Consider the following 10,684-nt stretch of genomic DNA (forward strand, 5'->3'; position numbering starts at 1 on the left):
CAGTTCTGGGCGCCGCACTTCAAGAGGGATGTGGACAACATGGAGAGGGTCCAGAGGAGGGCCACTCGCATGATTAGGGGGCAGCAGGGCAGGCCCTACAAGGAGAGGCTAAGGGAGGCTGAACGGGTTCAGGTCCATAAGATAAGGCCGAGGGAGGATCTAGTAGCCTGTTACATGCTAGTCAGAGGGGACCAGCAGGCATTGGGGGAGTCCCTGTTTCCCTGAGCACTACCAGGAGTGACTAGAAATAAAAGTCACAAGCTGGCAGAGGGTAAATTCAGATTAGACTTAAGGAGGTGCTACTTCACTGTCAGGGCAGCTAGGATCTGGAACCAACTTCCAAGGGAAGTGGTGTTGCCTTGTCTTAAAGACCCCCAGCGTAGGAGCCTTGACAATCACCTTGCTGGGGTTGTTTGACCCCAATACTTTTTCCTGCCATGGCAGGGGTCGGACTTGATGATCTGGTCAGGTCCCTTCTGACCCTACTAACTATGAAACTAGTCCACCATTACATCCTTACTAAAAAGGAGAAAGTCCATTTGATTCATACCTTTAATCCATACCTACCCCTGTTAAATTATAGGATAGTAAGTGATGCATACTTCTTCATAAACTACAGATGTTGTAAAAGAAAACTGGGAGCTAGAATGTTTGTAATAAAAATTGAGGTTAGAGGACCTGGAGATTTTTAGAAGTGTACAAAAGAAATTATGTGGTCTTGGTCTGGATAGTCATGAAGATGACACACTTGTGTATCCATGATGGAAATCAGTGTTCAAAAAAGCAATGAGGTTGCCCAGTTGTTTCGCACACATTTCATCCCAGGTGAACCGGAACTGAAGGAATACGCTCTCTCAAGAAGAAAGTGAGGCAAGGGCCATGGAGTCTGTCTTGCCTGAGTGTGTCTGATAACAAATAGGTAAGATCATTGAGCCCCTGGACTAAACACTGCCAAAACTAGAGTAGTACTGATATTTTAGGTGAAACCTACAAATAGAAGCAACAGTGAAAGGCACTTTGGAGATTAAATGGACATTATTACTAGGTGTAGATAAGAAGCTGATTTGGACCTGTATTGTATAAAAGTCTTAAGTTTCACTTCTGACTGGGAATGGATTATGCAGTACTGGGAATTGTACCTTCTTAAGTATTTTTGGCTTGTACCTGCTTAATTGTTTTTGGCTTTCCAGAGAAAGTGATCTGGGAAGAGGGCTGTTACAGGGACAATGGAAATCATCTGACTGAATAATGATCTCTCAAGCATCTCATCAAGCATATCCCCCCAGGGATATGTGGGGAATACATCCCTGGATATACTATGAAGCAAAATCCACTTCCAGAAATTTTACCTTTTATTATGCTTCCCACTCCCCATATTCCTATTAATATTATCTCCACAAACTAAAGAAATGTGGAGGGACATGGTTTAAAATGTGATTCAGATCACTGTATTCTATAAATGGAACTATTATAGTATGACATTTCATAGTATGCCAGTTATTTTGTAATTGGCTCCTTTTTAACGTAACCATGTTATGTTTGAGCATCTGAGGTACTAGAGCAGTGTTTCTCAATCCATGGTATGCGTACCCCTGGGGGTATGCAAGACATGGGCAGGGTGTACGTGGGTGCCGCATTTTGAGTTTGACCCACCCACCCTCCCTCCCTCCCACCCAGTGTGTTGGAGGTGTCTTTGCCTGTTCAGGCCGGAAGTTCCAGCTGCCGCCACTCCCGTCGTATTTGGTGCGCTGGGACTTTCACTCCCCAGCATCAGTTTGCCAGGGGACAGGGAGGGAGGCCCTGCACAGGCTATTTTGCCCCGGGCTGTGGTCCGTGAGGAAGAAGTAGGGCTTGGCTTGTGGCAGCGAAACCAGAAGTGTCATGGTGGGACTTCCGGTTTTGCTTTTGCTGTGTTGATCGGCAGGGGTACACAAGCTACCAAAGGTTGAGAACCACTGTACTAGAGCAGTGATTCTCATCCAGGATGCTATGATCTTTTTGAGTTCTTTGCCAGTAGAATTACTCTATTTTCTGTAGCCAGAAAATGAGTGAAAACTGAAGTGGTGTTTTCTGAGGAGTACCTTGAGTCCAAAAAAGTTGAGAACTGCTGTTATAGACCAACTGAATCAGAAATGTGTAAGAATTCACGAGTAAAATCTCACTTCTTCAGATTCTTTGTGCATGTCTTTTTTAGCAGGCAGACAATTAGCAGAAGAAAAAAGCTCGATTCCTGAGAGATCAAAACCTATCAGAAGGGATCATTATCACCTATAGTGTGTAGGAAGGAATTCAGGAATTGGGTTGATCAGGGGTTTTCAACTTTTTTGGTCAGGGTACCCCCTAGCGGGAAGTCCCCCAGCAGCTGGTCGATGAGCATGGGCGTGTGTGGGGGGACGATGTTCCCCTGCACAGCAGCAGCAAAAACAGAAGTGCCACCATCTTCTCTGTGCCACTGCCGCATACCCCCTAGGGCCTTCCAAAGTACTCCTCCCACCCCCCAGCTGAAAACCCCTGGGGTAGATCATAGTATGTTATTTAATCAATATCAGCATTCAGTCCTTCATTCCAGGCAGCTTATGAATTTTTGTTCCCAAGCCTTTGATAGATTTTTCTTGAGTACAAGAGTTACTATAGTAAAGTTAGAAAGGGAGTAGTTGTTCTGTGAAAAAAGTGCTTCTACTGATGTATTTATGTCTGTCCTTTATATTTTTTCTGTGATAGTTCAAGGTTGCTGTTTAATTTCGCCCACATAGTTACCATGCATTTGATTCATTGGATCAGAAGTATCACATTTTTGGGACAAGTGTGTATAAGTTTCATGGATTTAGTATGTTGAAGAGGTCATTGGGGTGGGGAGAAGCGGGCTGATTTATCGTTGCAGTGGCAATGTGTTGATAAGTTAAGTATCTATTGTTAAGGCAAGGCTGTATCCTATTTGTTGTCTGTTGACCAGTGGGGAGTTTGCTTCTGATGATGAGTTGGGGTTGCTAAAAAGCCAGGAGTGGAAGGGCTGGGGATATTTCTTTCAAGGTCTAATCTTTGTCTAATTGTAGCTGGAATTGTTTAATGACGCTTCTAATCTGTTCTAGTGTGGGTTGGTAGGTGAACCTCAGGGGGTGTGTGCATGGGCAGCTGGTGCCCCCTGAGTTGTGGGGGGCACTTGTCCCCCCCACTGCTGATCGTGCCGACCAGGCAGGGGTGTGTTCACCAGTGCTCTTGCCTGCCCTCCCCGCCTGTCGCCTATGTGGGGAACACTGCCTGTCAGGGGGTGCACTAGTGCTCTCAGGGGGTGCATGTGCACCCCCTATGTGCTGTCACCGGGTGTGTGGTTGCAGTGGGGGAGAGGGGGGTTGTACTGTAGCAGTTTCCTGAAGCGTATTTGGGTAGCTCTTTTTAAAAAATACAGCCTATTTTTTTCTACTGGAGTTTGCTTGTTGTATAAAGGCAGATTTTAGGATGGCTGAGTAGGCAAGATGAGTGTTCTCCTTAAGAGCAGATGCAGTGGTATCTGAGAACTGAACTGTTAATTACAGCTTTTTTGGTGTGCTGGGGGTAATTGCTGGTCTTGTGGACATAAGTATGTTGGTATATACCAGATGTGGATCATGGTGTCTAGAAAGTTGATGTTAATATAGGGGTCTTCTAGGGAAAGCTTGATTGAGGGGTAATATGTGTTGTATCTGTGGTGGAAGTAATTTTTTGCTTGATTTTTTTTTTTTTCTTTCTTTTTTTAAACACTGTTGGACAATAAATTTATTGACAGTTGGCAACTCTGAATTCCCAGAAAAGTTAAAGTGTTCTGCCACAGACTTTTGTTTTTGCTTGATGTCAAATTGCTATCCTTTAATTCTTTCATGTAGGGATTATTTCATTTGTCCAGTGCAGAGGGGCACTGTAAACAGGTGATGAGTCCCAGGGATCCTGGTTTCCTCCATTTAAAAATCTCAAATTCTCTGATATAAAGAAAAAAATCCCAAATTTCTTATTTAAAACCCACAAATCTGTGTTTTTCCATGATTAAAATGAAAAGGCACTAATTTATAGATACAGATATAGATAGATATCAATATTTATCTATATCTATATAGATATCTGTATAGGTATAGATATGCATCAGTTAAACACAGTGTTTTATTTACATATTTACAATTTTAAAACAGTTTGGAAGTCTACTAGTGCCTCAATCCGTATAATAAAATAAATTCTAAATACCTATCTATTTTGGCATTTGATTTTGGTTTTTTATCATGGAAAATCTGAGCTCCCCTTGCCCCCTTCATTTTCATCAGGACATGAGATCTAGCTACAGCTGTTCTCCTTCCCCTCCCCCATCAATTTCATGGCACTGAGCAGCCCTGATATGCTGATGCTCTGCCCCTGCCAGAGTCATTGATTCTCACTCCCAAGCCACAGTCCCCAAGTCCTGCTGGTGCCCCTCACTCCTGACCTGCAGCCCCTGCACCACCAGCCCTGCCAGAAGGAGCTTCCAGCTGCACGGCTATGGGACCTGAAAAATTCTTTGGCTGGAGCATAGCGTGGAGCCCATATACACCCCCACCTCCCCAGAGCGGAGCTGAATGGATCCAGTGGGGGGTGAGGGCGGATACAGACTGCCTGCTATGGGCTTGGGGCTCCCTGCCCAGCAGGACCCAGCATAGGAGGGTGGAGTGGAGTGGGGAGGCCTAGTGCTGCTGCTGGGAGCCCTGTGCCAGCTGTGCCACCATGGCGAGGCACCCCCTTCCAAACCAGCAGCAGCATGGTTGGTGGTGCAGAGTTGTTTTCACATTTAAAGGAAAAAAATCCACATTTTTCTGCAGCAAATGGAAAACCCAGATCCGTGGTGATGACATATATAACATTGCTAAAGGTTAGAGGTGAAAGAACCTCAAATGTTATAATCCATGTTATTTGGTCCAGGATGATGTGGTCTGTATTGATGAGGGGGCACAGCTTGCATCTGGGTCCATTGCATGGCCTGATGCCTTGGTGAGAACAGTGCAGTTGGATAGATGTCCATGTCCATTGTCCAAGGGTATATTCTAAAAAGGTTCACAGGATAAGAACTATTGACAGTTTATCCCAGCACATCACAAAGTGCATCTGAATGGCAGTTCTGGGATGGCATCGTTAAATCAGTGGCAGAAAAATGGCAGCGCAGTCAGATCCTTGCTAACCCCTTATTAGAAGGTTGATGTGTGTACATACAAATTCCTGGATATTCCAGTTCTGGGGCAAACACAGACACAACTTATCCAGGGACAAATGCAAAAGTAGAGTTTGGTAGACCCCTAGTAATTTGGCAGAAGGCCAGTTATTTCATAGCAGCTGATAAAATAAAATGTAGCCTTCTAGAGCTCTTGTTTCTCTAAATGGGTTAGTTTGTCAGGTGCCATCCTGCCCTGCCTTAAGTCTAGTTTGGAAGAAAGTCTTAACTTCTCTGACTAGTGAATTGGGCTTTGAGTTGCACAAGAATTTGAGAAAGTGCTTTGGAGTTATGAAAAAACAAATTTAAATTTAGACTTATAATTCTGGAGTTCTAAATAGAGGGCTTGAAATGATGCATTTCTAAATTCCTTGTTAACTGGGCTATTAAATGAGTATATCTCTTGTCCTATGCGCCTACCAACCTCTCCTGTGAGAAAAAACCCTTCATATTTAATTAAGCAATTTACAGGAAGCAAGCCAACTCAGTTGTAACAAGCCCCTGGCCTGGCAAAGAATGTGCTCTAATGAGAAATAATCTATTTGAACCAGTCTTAATAATTACTCTCTTTTTCTATGGTCTTTTTCTTCTTTTTTTCAGTTTGTGATTTCTGTCCCATTTCTCCTCCCTTCCCCCCTCTGTTTCAGGGACTTGTTTCCTCAGTTAATTGTCTGCAAAGTTGGGGGCTGGGTCAGTTTTGGCTTATCTCTGTTGTCAGAGCTGCATTCCTGGTAGGTGGCAAGGAGGGGATTGCTTTTTCAAATAAGGTTTTCCTGTACCAGGGGAGGCCCTTGTTTTTTGTTTAAACAGCTTCCTATTGTTTGGAACAGCAGGTTGTCCCCTCCCTCCCATGCTATTCTAGTTCTTTCCTCTTCTCTTTGAGAAACAGATGCAGGGAAAAATTATTTAAAGTTGAGATAACTCTAAACAGCGATTGTGCTGTGTGGGTTCTTATAATTCTATACCTGACCAGCAACAACTGCAATAACAGCAATAAGGGATTTGCACAATAGATTCTCCTGGCTTCAGAAGGTATGTCTTATGAAATAAGTTGTTCCTTTCTTTTAGTGGCAACGGTTTTGTGACATTTTCTGCTGCTTTTATCTCAAATTCAGGTTCTCATAAGAATTCTCTTCTGCACTGTACTACTAAGTAGAGAATATCACCTTTCCCTTTTCTGAATTGCCTTTGTTTGTAAGGTGCAAAGACATTTTGAGATTTTTTGGTTGTGTTCTTGATCTCGTTTTTACTGTTCCCACTTCAGTTGTTAACCATATTTAACTGTGCACCCTTTCATTTGCATGCATTTGTTTCTTAATATTTTCTAAGCACAACTTTACTTCTACAGTGCTGTCCCAAGGTTCTGACTACCAATGCAATTCATAATAAACACTCAAGTGAAACCAAGTCTGCAGGTTTAAAAAGCAGAAATATCTGTTCAGAATCCATAGTTTTTGTCCTGTTACTTATTGTCAAAACTCAGTAGAGTTACCATATTTCCAATATCAAAAAAAAAGGACACCTGTTGAGGGGGAGGAGAGGGGAAGGGGCATATATATATGATTGTGGGGTGGGGGGCAGTGATATGCCTGTGCCCTGCCTCTGCCCCTCACTCCTCCTCACTCCTAAACCCCTGCCCTCCCAGCCCTCCCTCACTTCCAAACTACAGCCCCTGCCTCCCCAGCTCTGCTGGTGCCCCCCACCCCTGCTGGTGCCCCTCACTCCTGACCCACAGCACCCTGCCCCCCTAGCCCTGCTGCTTATATACAAGCAGCTCCCACATTGCACATGCGCGCATACACACAGTCTCTCTTTACCTGGGAGTGGCTTGCTGGGGCTCACATGGGGAGGACATGACCCCCGACAACCAATCACCTTGTCCACTGCTCCCAGCTCCAAGCAGCCAGCCTGGGAAAGGAGAGGAAGAGCAAAAACCCAGACATTTGCTCTCATTTTAAAAACCTGCCTGGGTGTGAGGACAGGGGGGCCAAATAAGAGGACATGTCCAGGAAAACCCGGATGTATGGTAACCCTAGCAAAACTTGCATGCATTTGGGCACCAGTTGTAGCACATGGAAATTGTATAGTATACATATACTTAAACAGATGGTTTTTGGTGGATGTCCTTATAGTTTAAATGAAATTTTATTCTGTGCCACCTGCTGCTTATATACTCAGTCTTTTGAAGAAAAATGTGGTTTAGTGAAATTCAAATTATTTTTTTTAAAGTGTTCCTTTTTAAAAGTATGGGTTTGCCTTGGGACTTCTGGTCTTGATTCTAAAATAGCAACAGTGGATAAATACAGGCAGTCAAAAAGCTTGAGGCTGAATTGAATCAATCTTTGCAGGTTAGTTTAAGCTGTGTAGATTGAACTGATAAGCAAATGAACAGACATTCACTTCTGATTCCAGAAATGCAACCACATAGCTGCAGTGGCCCAGGCTAGAAGCCTCAGGACACTAGAGCATGCCTCCCTGCTTGGCTGGAGCAGACAGCTTGGGCCAAGGCTAGCCCACCCATTATGGGGGGCGGGCAGTTGCAGGGGACGTGCAAAGCATCCTGGGATGCTGGGGGACTGTGAGTTTACTTGATCTGGAGGGGGTCTGTGACACAAATTCAGTAAACCTATTTAGCCTAAATCCAGTTATGTCTGATACTGCATCCATCCAGATTCTTCTTAAACCAGTTTCAGCCATTTTAAAAGTGGTTTATGAGCACTGAACTTCTGTTGTTTTACAGATTTGACCCAGTTTCCAATTACTTAGACTGGTTTATGCATAATTTCTGTCCCTAGCCTATGGACTTATGGATCCCTGTGCCCCACCTGGTTTCAGTTTACACAAAATGCAGGTACTTCTCTTCCATGGAGACTTTGCTTCTAAATGGCCTGTCAGGAAGTTTAAGTCTAGTCCTCTTGACTCACCTCCCATATAAATAAATATTCAGGTAATAAAACGCTGACTTCATTTCCTGCGCTTGATAAGGGGAAACTAAGAGGAGGAAAAGGAGTTTAAAAAACTCTAAATAGGAAATAGCTCTTCCTGTAAGGCATTAGCCTGAAAGGTGGTTGAGAAGCTGCTCTTTAGTTTCTGGGCCAAACAATGGGTATATTTTTGAGGGGAGAGAAAGGAGTTAGCAAAGCCATGAGGATAAGTTCATTAGTGTATGTGGCCATGTTGGAGTGTTGTAGCCATAATGATCCAGGAAAAGCATTTTCTGTTTCTCCCTCAGACCTGAAGATGAATGCATTGCATTCAAAAGCCTGTCTAAGTGTATCCCAGCCATGCAGTTGATCCCATCAAAGATATCACCCATAAGAACCCTTGCTTCTACACTAAGGGTGCTCAATCCCTAACCCAGAGCTAGCCTGCAGAGCCATGTCTCCGTAGTTACTTCTCCGTAAGAACTACGTCATCCGTAAGAACTACTTCATCCATAAGAACTACTTCACAGTTAGGGCGGCTAGGATCTGGAACCAACTTCCAAGGGAAGTGGTGCTGGCTCCTACCTGGGGGGTCTTTAAGAGGAGGCTTGATGCCTACCTAGCTGGGATCATTTGAGCCCAGTTTTTTCTCCTGCCCAGGCAGGGGGTCGGACTTGAAGATCTACAAGGTCCCTTCTGATCCTACTTCTATGACTCTATGATTCTATGTCATCCATCCTATGGGGCTCCCCACGGCTTTGGAAATTTGGGGTGCTGACAGACTTGGAGAAAAAAACAACCCAGCACTTTACTGGAAGAGGAATCGTGTTAGTTTAATGTGGCTCCTGGTGTCTGTATAGCTCGCATGCTTCAGCAGGGCTTTTTGGAGCTTTTTTCTAATAGCTGATTCAAAGTGCCAAAAAAGCCCTGCTGAAGTGTGTGAGCTATACAGGTGCTGGGTGAGCTGGGTCAAACTAGCATGATTCCTCTCCCAGGTATGCACTGTGCTTGGGGTGGGGTGCACTGAAGTGAAAGTACAGCGCTGTTTTTTGGGGGGTTTTTCCACATCTGTAAGCACCCTTGGTGACATGGGAGAGGTAGCAGCAATCCCCTGCCACCAAATTTCCAGAACTATGGGGAGCCTCTGACCATTCACATTGGAATGGGTGCCTGATCCTGGGATGCAGAGTTGGGCAGGGGTGGCACTAGGCCCCCAGGAACCAATTGCAGGAAATGCGTGGGAGGGAGCAGTGCCAAGCTTCTGGACCCAATCCCAGTGTGTGGGGGTGGTGCCAGACCTTAGGTCCCAATCCTGGTGTGCAGGGCTCCATCCAGACCACAGACTTTCCCTGTGCCATTCACCTGGCATGCAGAACCAAAGTGAGCACCACTGATTCTAGCCTATATAACCTCTTTCTAAATTGGCTACGTAATAAAATGTCTCACATTTTCTGTTGAAGGAAAAAAGCTGAGCAGGGTGGCACCTTAGACTAATTCATTCAGAGAGTTGTGAGCTTTTGTATGGTCTGTTCATAGCATCTTACTAAGTAGGATGTAGTTTGCAAAAGTTCATGCCGCTGAACAAGTTAGTATAAGTTTCTGCCCTGCCCTGCCTTCTGACTAACATAACTAATCACTTCTCTTTGAAGAAAAGATATTAAGTTGGAAGTACAAAGATGCAGATTGCTATTTGAAGCTATTTATTTGTACCACCATGGCATCTCATGGCCCTAGTCAGAGACTGGGATTCACTTTATTTGGTGATGTAAAACTAGAGGCCCAGAACAGTATCCCTTCCTGGACAGTTCCCAGTCTAAGACAAGATGGCTCTGGGAGCTCCGATCAATGTTTCTCTGCCATGAGATCCTTTTAAGCATGTTGTACGATGTTAGCACTAGGGGTGCACTGATAAAGATTTTTTTTGGCTGATACCGGTGGCCAATTATTAACCAGCCATATTGGCTTATACCAATCTAATAGCCAATATGCAGCTCCCTGCTGATAAGTCTGTGGAAGCAAAGGAGCATGGGGGGGTGCAGATCGAGGCCCCCACAATGAGGGAGGGAAGGGCAGGGGCAGAGGCAGGTGCTGCCTAGCCAGAGCAGTGAATGTGACCCCGGGAATGGGACAGAGCAATGGGTGTCTCATCTGAGGGGTGCGGGGGGAGGGAGCAGCTCCCTGTTGCTGTGTGCACCCCCAGGGGAGGCATGGGGGGCATGTGCCCCCCCTGGATTTGTGCATGGGGCGAGGCCAGGATGCCCACTGTGGGCTCAGGGCTGGGGGCTGTACCAGCCTTTTTCTGGGCAGGGGGGCTGAGCAGGGCAGTGGCACTGGGATGGCTGGCCAAGGGGGGAGGGCTATAGCCACCCCAGAATTTCCCCTAGCCACCCCTCCCAGCTTTTAGCCACAGGGGGCACCATGCACTCTCACAGCTAGGAGCCCCATAAGCAGATTGCAGCTGCCAGTCATAGGAAGCTCACAGTGCCCTCTGTAGCTGGGAGCTCTGATCAACTGACAGGGCTCCTAGCCATGGGAGTGAAGACTGCTCATGTAGATG

The 10,684-nt window shown here is 45.3% G+C and overlaps 1 long non-coding RNA gene across 3 annotated transcripts in view; it reads left to right on the forward strand.

Annotated features, from left to right (window-relative positions):
- The window catches only part of LOC109287392, a 126,385-nt gene that overhangs the window by 76,319 nt on the left and 39,382 nt on the right, over window positions 1–10,684 (forward strand). Inside the window, exon 1 of one of the 3 annotated variants that reach the window (XR_002094849.1) lies at window positions 6,057–6,235. The exons of the other annotated variants lie outside the window; for them this stretch is intronic. This is a non-coding gene — a long non-coding RNA (uncharacterized LOC109287392). Of the gene's footprint in view, window positions 1–6,056; window positions 6,236–10,684 lie in introns of those variants that run through there. 3 annotated transcript variants of the gene reach the window in all.

This window comes from Gavialis gangeticus, unplaced genomic scaffold (genome assembly GCF_001723915.1).
Source record: "Gavialis gangeticus isolate Ggan-Ray unplaced genomic scaffold, GavGan_comp1, whole genome shotgun sequence".
NCBI lineage: Eukaryota > Metazoa > Chordata > Crocodylia > Gavialidae > Gavialis > Gavialis gangeticus.